A 9,362-nucleotide genomic window follows, 5' to 3' on the forward strand; every position below is an offset into this window, starting at 1 on the left:
ACAGGAAACCATCACTGTTACTGAACAAGACCATCTTCCACTAATACTCCTGAAACAAAAGAAAGTCCATTTTTGAAGGGAGCAAAGGAAAGGAGCGGAATCTGAAGAAAGGCAGTGTGAGAACCTGTCAGGGTTACTGGCATCCTTCAATCTTCTTTCTATAACTTGTCTATAACATTACCTGTCCAGAGCATTCCCTTTCCTCCTATCCACCCCTTTGGGTTGGGGAGACATGACCCTACCCTGCCACCAGGAGCAAGTCTGATTGGCCTCATTCCATCTGTATAGCTAGTATTCTGGGCCAGTTTTTGGTGAATGGATTGGGGGAGGCACATGTCCTGGACAGTGTGTGGAACTCAAGGCTTTTGCTTGTTCTGCTGAGAACTAGAAGTGACCCATGGAGCTCCAAGCATCCATCCCCCACTCATGTGGGAAAATCTGCTAAAGGCCAGGGTTGAGAAAGGAGGGCAGAGACATCACATCCTGAAGACATCATTTGAGCCCCTGGATTAATCTTGCTTCAAATCAGCCCTACCCTCGAATGTTTTATGAGAAAAAAATGTGGTTTAAGTAAAGGTTTCTGGCACTTATAATCTTAAAGTTCCTTATTGATACACTCTGGGAAAGGTAAAATTTTATATATATTATACTATTTATTATATATAATTTGCATGTAATATATTATTAAATATATAATATATGTATGTATATTATATATGAAATCTTACTACATATAAATAATTTTACTATACACACACATGCATAAAATGATAAAGAATAGGCCAAAAAGGGGGTAATAAAAACTCATCTCTCCCCACCTAATTTAGCAGCTACTCCATCTCCGTAGCCCAAGGCCTGGCCATCCTGCTCCTGGGCATATGCTCCCAGACTGCTGTCAGAAGCAGAATCCCTGGAGAAGGAACCCCACCTTCTCCTTCCATGACAAGGAGGAGAGAACCTGATTTTTAGATTGAGATGTCCAGAGTTTTTTAGTGACTGTTGGAGAAAGCAGCTAAGGAAGAAGAAAAGGGAATGGGGAAAGAAGAGCATGCTCTGACCTGGAGAATCCAGGGGGAGTTCAGGGGAATGAAGTCAGGTAGGGGAAGAAGAGAAAAATGAGATGAGGAATGAGACTTTGGGTGTCACAGTTCAGAATTTATGCTTGATCTGAGATCAGAATGTTGAGATGTCAAAAACTATCAAAACATGCAGTAAGGTAGCAGGGAGTAGAGAGGTGTTAGGTATGTCCTATTAGGTGGGTTCATCATTTGCTGCTTCGGGCGAGGCACGCAGATACTGCACAGGAGATGTGTAGTAATTAATCTATTTTCTGTCTGGTGGTCTTTCAAAGGAGCACTTTAGGAATGATATAAAAGTCTCCACTGTATTTATAATATGCTGAGACTTGCACCACATGTTTTATGCAACCATATGAACCTGCAGAAGCAATTGCTGGGTGAAGTTAAGCATATATTTAAAACAGGTGGGATGTTTTGTGTCTCAATATACTAATTTTACTACATATAGGCTTCATCTCTCCTTACCTCTGGGTTTTGGGGGTTTTTTTGTTTTGTTTTCTAAGTCTACGTCCTGTACATATAATGGCGCTATGCATCTAACAGCCATTTGTTGCAACCCTGTGGTAGTCATTAAGGCTGTTTGCCAAATACTTGGGGCTTCCAGGCACATGGGAGAATTGTACTTTCCCTCTTCCTTTGAACCTAGGCATGGCCATGTGACCTATTTTGGCTAATGAAATGTGAGTGGCAATAATGTGGCGGAAGCATTAAAATCCTGTATGCAATTTGCATGCTTTTTTTCTTTTAACCTCTGGCATGGTGACAATCAACAGTTGGAATGGCGGCTGCTCCATCAGTTGGAATCCCTGAGTGACTCTGATGAGCAAAGCAATTTCACTGCCCCATCCAACTCCAATGGACTTGTAGCCTAAGCAATAAATAAACCTTTCTGGTTATAAGGCATTAAGATTTCTGGGTTAGCTGTTGGTGCAACAGAACTTGATTTATATAAAATCAAAATATTCTGGCAACTGTACTTGAAATTGGGTTGAATCAGCTAGGCCCCTTAGCCAACGGATGCTCACCAACCTGAGATATGTGAAGAAAAATTATAGAAGACAACACTTAAAACACTATTAATTAAAAACTTAAAAATATTTTATAATTTACTCTTAAAGTCTTTAACTCTGATATAGTTATTTTTTGTTAATACTATTCTTTATGTATATGTATAGATATACTCACGATTTTTAGGTGGGTTATAGTTACATTGGATATACTTTGGGGATTTTACTCTTACTTCAAATTATTGACAAATACTTCCATAGGTTTCCATTAGTCATCACTGTTATTATGGCTATGCAAGATGAATTTAATTTTGATTCTATCAGATTCTTTCGCAGCAAGTTACAGAAAAACTCCACTCAAACTGGCTTAAGTTGTAAGAAGGTTTAGTATTTCACAGCTGTGGAGTATTTCTCATGTGATGGAAGTTGCAGCTCCAGGTTGATTGATTTAGTAACTCTGTTGTCGTCAAGGTCTCAGATTTTTCCATTTCTCCGGTGTGTTCTCCGCCATAGTCTTCTCCCCCCTTAGATGTGTCTGAAGAGGGCTGCAGAGGTTCCAGGGAGCACATCCAGCATGGTGCCCGGGGTTGGAGGATGAATTGTTTCTTCCTGTTTCTTTTTTTAGGAGGAGATACCTTCCCCCAAAACTCCTGAGAAAACTTTTCCTCTTCTCCTAGTGGCCAGAATCAAGTCCTGTGGCCATTTCATAAGCCAATCACTGGCCTGGGGGTAGAATTATTATGGTCGTTGGAGACCACAGTGTCCCTTAGGGGGGGTTATGGTTAGTCCCCTTAGGGGACTAACCATAATTCGATAACCAATCGCTTATTGTTGAGTATTTAGGCTGTTTCTTATTTCCATAGTATCGGTGATGCTCCTGGAAACAATCTGAGTTCTGTATTTCTGCTCTCCCCCTCCTTTCAAGTTTTCCTAAAGATGGAATTTCTGGGTCAAAGAGAAGAAGTATTTTTACTGTTCTTCCTATGACTTACCAAAACATGCTTCAGTCTGGTAGGGATTGTACAGTGGTGCAGTGCCACCAGCCCTTGTGAATAAGGTTGTGTTTTTATCTCTAAAACATGCTGTCAAGTAGTAACTTATTACCGGTTTGACTTACAAATCCTTAATTATGACTGAACATTTTTCCATAGTTTGTTCGCTCTTGTTGGAATGGGTTCCCTCAGAAGGTAGCCCTCTCTGGCGCAAGAGTCGGAAATGTTGAAGTCTCAATCCCCCAAGACAACTTGGCATCTGGCTCCACCTCTTGACACAGCAACGCTGGAACTAGGAACTGACTCAACATAAAGTAAACGCCAATTATCCAGAGATGCAAACGATCCAGTTGGAACCCATGGGAGACCCTTTGCAGGGAAATGTCACCAGGGCTCTAGGCCAAATGAAAGGAATTGCAGCACTTGGAGCAGGATCCTTGGAGAGCACTTAACCACAAATTATTTTTATTACCACATGAAATTATTGAGTTAGAAGCATCAAAAAAATTTTAAAATGATATTCACATTTAAGAACTTTGAAGAATGGCTATCTCTAAGGAAAACGAAATGAGATAGAGGGCTATTTATGCCTGGGTTTGGCACAGGGTTTAATAGCAAACCCCTCTCCCTTCATTGAACCAAAATAATCTTCAGAGGTCAATTTGTTTTGGATGGTACAGCTGTCTTTGTGTTAAACCAGTTTCCTGTTTCTCGAATATCTTGATTCCACGGTCCTGTAGGCTTAAGATATTTATGTTATGATTTACTATTGGGTGCTGTGGGAGCTTCTGAGGGGGTCTCTGAACTCCTTGACATTGTTTGCAAAATGTTGTGGGTGCATGCACTGTTCATGAGAGGGCTTCATGGCTTCCGGGAAACCATAGAAAGTCCCTCGGTTGCCCTGCTTGCAATTTTCTTCCAGTTTCATCTTTGACTACAGCCTCCATCACCCTCTATTCTCCAGTTTGCATCCTTTCTATTCTTTTTCCCCTCAATCTCCCTGAAAAACCAGTGCTTGGGCTTGGCCTGCCCTAATTTAGGGCATATCTCTTAACTCCTATCTCTGCTAATTTGCATATTACATGTAGCTCTTTTCTCTTCATACAGGATGGTCAGGGAATAGGATTTTCCGAGTAATATGTTATACTGAGCACCTAACCTTTTAAAAACATGCTAAAACATATTCAAGAACATTAGATATTACTGATTTTTTGTTTTAGAAGTCACTTAAGGATCTTTTGTCGTCTTAGCATCGCAAACATTACTTTTCTCTCTATGTAACAGTAAACACAGGGTCACTTGTATATTCTGGAGCTTTCTTTGGGCACTTTGCCTTTGTAAAGTGCAGCAATGTTATGGAAGGCCTTCAATACCTCAAGACATCTCTTGTCCATCCCTTGCCACCTCAGCTACATCATTCTGGCCTAAAAAATGAGATAATCATATGCATCTTCCTTTGCCCTAAATATACACCACAAGCAGAAGGAAGTTCTTTGTTGCGTTCAAAGACTACAGAATTTTGGCTATTTGTTCCCATACCAGAACTCAGGAATATATTTTTATCTAGAAAATGATGAAGAATAAAATATAAAGTATAAAAGTAGATCTTGTGTTTTAGAAACAAATAGCTGTAAGTGGAAAGGCAATCAGAAAAATAGCCCTCTGTCAAAAGATATAGTGAGAAACACAAAGGCTGTAATAAGATCTGAAAGGTGGACTGGCTTCCAAGGAACATCCTCGGAGTATAGTGCAAAGGGGACAGCTGCCTCCTTTATTTTTAAAGATATGATCATTCAGGGGACAGAGAGAAAGGCTCTATGTAGTTGCCAGAGAGGCAGCATAGAATCCCTGACAGAGGACCCCATCTGGGTGGAATATGGAGAGGAAACCAAGGGGCAGGGGCTTTTACCTTTTATGTAAATCCAAAACCCAGCGCTTGAGAACTTCTTGGCAAGAGTCTGTGCGGAGATGGTCTGTAGATTCTGGAATGCCAGTGGCCTCTTGCCTGCTGGACACTGCTAGGAGATGAGGGGGGAGTCTATGTTAATGGTGTTTGGGAGGTGATGGCTGAGGTTTTAGGAGTTGTGGTGATGGGTGACTCATTGCAGGCATCAACAAGGGGGAGTCCACCCCTGATGTGGGGTTTGGGGAGTGGGGGCCATGCACAGGGCTAGTCTCCTCAGCCATAGGGCACCCTCAGTGACTTCATCTAGTTCGGGAGAGCAGCCAGTCAGGAGTATGTGTATGTGTGTGTATGTATGTGTGTGCACATGTACTCTAATTCCACAGTGTAAGGTGGGTGTTAGTTGGTCACAAAAATGTGCGTTTGGGGAATTTTATTTCTGGAATCCATATTTCTACACAGGCAGAGTCCCTCTGAATTTAATTATTTTCTCTTCCTATTCACATTGTTTGCCCTGTTTCCATTTAATACACTTAATGGTCTTTTGCTGGAATTTGCTTTTCAATATTCTTCTCTCCTTTTCTTTGAGTTCCTTCCAACCATCATCTATGTCTCTCTTCTTTCTTTTGTCTCTCTTTTTCAATACCCTCTTTCAGCCTTCTTCTGAGCAATTCAGTGAAACCCATTTTAATACTGTTTACAGCCACTGCCCCAATGTAGTATCCCCCACTCACCCACCCTTTTTTGGGGGGAGGGCAATTAAGAGAACTAAAAATTTTATTTAAAAACTCTCTCCCTGGAGTTGCCAGGGTGGCTCTGGTGACAGTTGAGAGAGCTAAGCTCTGCCCGGAAAGATGAGTGGGTTTTAGGTAGCTGAGAAGACATACAGAATGGAGTAGGGCTACAGTGAAGACATTTGCATGTATGACTTTTCATAAATACCCTTGGCACAATTTTCTATTTATAGCTTAGTTTTGAAATCTGAGAGAGGTTAAAATGAAGAACCGGTAAGCCTGCATTGAGATTTGGGTAGGTGGAAGTGTGGTCTGATCCTGAAGGAGAGCTTAGGCACCTATGGGCCAATAATGCATAAAGAATGAAAATGTGAAGAAAAATTCTAGAAATCTCTCAACATGGTGAGTGCAGGAAACAATGGGAAGTTTGCTTCCAAGTAAGCCTGGATAAGACTGTGTTTACAGCTGGGAATGTAAACAAGGAAACCAAGCACAGTGCTCACAGCATGAGCGCGACATCATGTTTTTGTTACAACGACAGAAAACTATGCATAAAAATTGGAAGATTATTTGGTATTTAAATACAAATGTGAATTTAGTTACAAACCTCTAAAGATGCGTTTAATTTTACAATTCCTCTTAACTCTGGCATCTTGTGACAGGTATGTACTCTTTAACCACCCATGTATAATTTCTGACCTATCAGGCTTTCTATTGACTCAACAAAGTAAATAGATATTTAGGTCAAACCAGAAAGATATCACAACATTGTTCGAATGTTATGTGCCTAGAGGGAGAAGGCCGATTCTGACAGCAGGGATTATAAATGTTTTCAAGTAATTAAAACCTGACTTGCCTTACTTGATGTATGCCGTTTTCAAAATGTCTAATTGTTTGCACAATTTAAAATAAGGGGAAAAAACATGGCAACTTTACTGAGCCAAGAGGGAGTTGTTTGAAATGGTTCAAGTTATGTTTAGATTCATGGAGGGGTATTTGAAAGAGCTCTGAGGCTGCTATAAAGGATATTTTTTCAGATGATTAAATGCAAATATTGTTTAAAAATGCTTAAGAAAATGATTTTAGACTAAGCAGGAAATAAGAAAAGATGGAGTGGGTAGCACAGAGGTGAAGGAGGGGATTGTTTAGGAGAGATTTCTCCTCCCGCAGTGACCCAGTCTTGATCTCACAGGATCTGAAGAGTCTTTGTTCTTCTGGAACTCGTGGGCAGGAAGGAGGATGAGGACGCTGAGGCAGCACACAGGCCCAAGTGAACGCCCAGCCAACAAGTACCTAGGGTGCACCCTCATCACTTTCCTGTCCACGCTGGCAGGCAATGCCTACTTTCCCCAGGATGCCTGAGGTTTCTGAGTTCACTCGTGTATACAGAGCCCTGAGCAAGTACGAAGACCTGTCCAGACTCCCATGTGTCTCCTTTCTAGTATTTGATACTAAAACCAACATCTCAATGCCCACACCAAAAGACCAGCTGGAAACCACAGTTGTGATACCTCTTTTCCTCCCAAACTCTATCACACTGAATTTGGCTTCTATTTGAATTATATTATGTATGAGGTAAATGGAGACCTTCTTCACTCCTGGCCTTTTACACTCACGTCTGGGCTACTTTGCATGTTGGATACTGGTGGATGTCGAGACATCAAAGACTCTTGTGGCTGAAAAAGTTCAATACTCAGAAGTGACACCAAGTGTCCTGAAGACTGGAGACTGAAATATCTGTTAGCAACCATTAGAGCAACTGTTCTCTGTGGGGTTTCTGCTGTGGTTGAGGTGGAATCTGGTGCAATGTCCATGTAGTCCATGTATATCTCAACATTTTTGCTTTTGATCTAACATGAGTTCAGAAAGGAGAAAATGAGCCCTGAATTGGAGGAAGTTTCAGGAGCTTCAGGGAATTCTCTTTCCCATGGGTTTAAATCATCTACTTGCTGACAAGAATGTTTTATCAAGACAAGAGTTCTCTTTCAGTTCTGAGTTTAGATCCAACTTAAAGAGATTCTGGATTGGAATTGTATTTAGCATTGGCAAGGGAGAAAAGGCGTAGGAAAGGACTTCTAAAGGCTTCTTGGACATCAAATGGCTATTTCACAACAACTTTGTGATGAGTTAAGTGTAAATGAATCAGAAACATACGGACCAAATTTCCTTTGAAATTCACATGGGTTTAAGAAATTAAGGCAAAAAAAGTTCTTGGCAAAGAGTATTTTGGGATTTGCCAAATTCAAGCCATTTGAGAAAAAGTTGGAGACACTCTTTATGGACCCTAGAATGCCTCTGGGCTCCATCTTTGTTCCATTCTCTTCTCCACTATTCATCCAGGTGCTGTGCATCCTGGAAAGCTTCAGGTTGGCCCAAAGTCAAGCATAGGGAAGTCCCTTAGTGCTCTCCTGGTCTGCTGGGGAAGACCAGAACCATTCTTTGGAGGCAGGCAGCAGTGGAGAACTAAGCTTGATTTTGGAGTAAGAGAGGCCAGCTGTTTGGATCCTGTTCACATGGGTGCTGCCTTGAAGAGGGGGATCTCATCATGGCTTTTCAAGAAATTGTGGAGTTGAAGAGAGATATTTCAATTCTTTTAGAAGGGATTTGGCTACTTAATGGGGAGCATTTATTCTGGAGGCAGGTGGAAATGTTGGGCCAAGGAACTGACTCTTTCTCTGGACTTGGTCTTACTCGTTCTGCCAAAGAGGGAGCCTCTGTAGGGCAGAGACTCTATTAGTGTTTTTATTTGTTTACTACACACAGACTTTCCTATGGGAGATGTCTGCAATGGTGGTTGTACTGAATTGAGAATGAATTATAGAGGAAATGGTTTGCAAAATTACAAAGCAATGTTTTTCTGGTGAGAATCAGGAAATGTCATCAGAAGAAAGGGTCATTTCAGCAATGCTTTGGGATTTGGAAATCACTTACTTGTTGTAAAGAGGCTTTCACTGAAATGGAATTTGTTCAAATGGAATTTAACCTGAAAAGTGGGAAAAGGGACTGGAGGGTGGCACTTTTTTGCAAGAAGAATGGCATGTAGGTGGGTAGCAATATATAATAGCTAGCAGGGGAAGAGCAATTAAGGGGAAGATAATAAAGAGGGAAAGTAGAAGTCCACGGTTTAGAAACGGAGTACCATGCCATCCTGTTTCTTGGTCCACAATGAGGTGAGGTCCCCCCTGTTTGCCAGCATCACATATACTGACCCCCCTCTTGGCATCCCAGGTTCAGCACATTCTCACAGAGGTGGCAACTTAAGTCAGATGAGCCAATTCTTCTTTTAAGAACATGACCACAATACCTGGCCGATAGTAGGGACTCTATAAAATTTTATCAAATGAATTAAAATTAGTGTTTCTGGATGGCTGTTAGCTAATATTAAAGAAGGAAAAGGCAAAGAAGACTGAGAATAAATGATCCAAGAGGAAGCAAGAGAAGCCAAGAGAGTGAGGTATCCTAAAACAATGAAGGAAGGCCATAATGTATATTGAAGACATGCAGAAGGATGGTAAAAGATTAGAAGCTTTCTGATGTAACTGCCTGGAAGTGTTTTCTAACCTTTCTAAGGGAGATTTCAGGATAGAGAGAGAGAGAGAACAACCCAGGAGGAGAGAGTTTGTGGTAGGGAAGTAGAGACAGTGGAT

The sequence above is a fragment of the Canis aureus genome, chromosome 7, assembly GCF_053574225.1.
Source record: "Canis aureus isolate CA01 chromosome 7, VMU_Caureus_v.1.0, whole genome shotgun sequence".
Classification (NCBI taxonomy): Eukaryota; Metazoa; Chordata; class Mammalia; order Carnivora; family Canidae; genus Canis; species Canis aureus.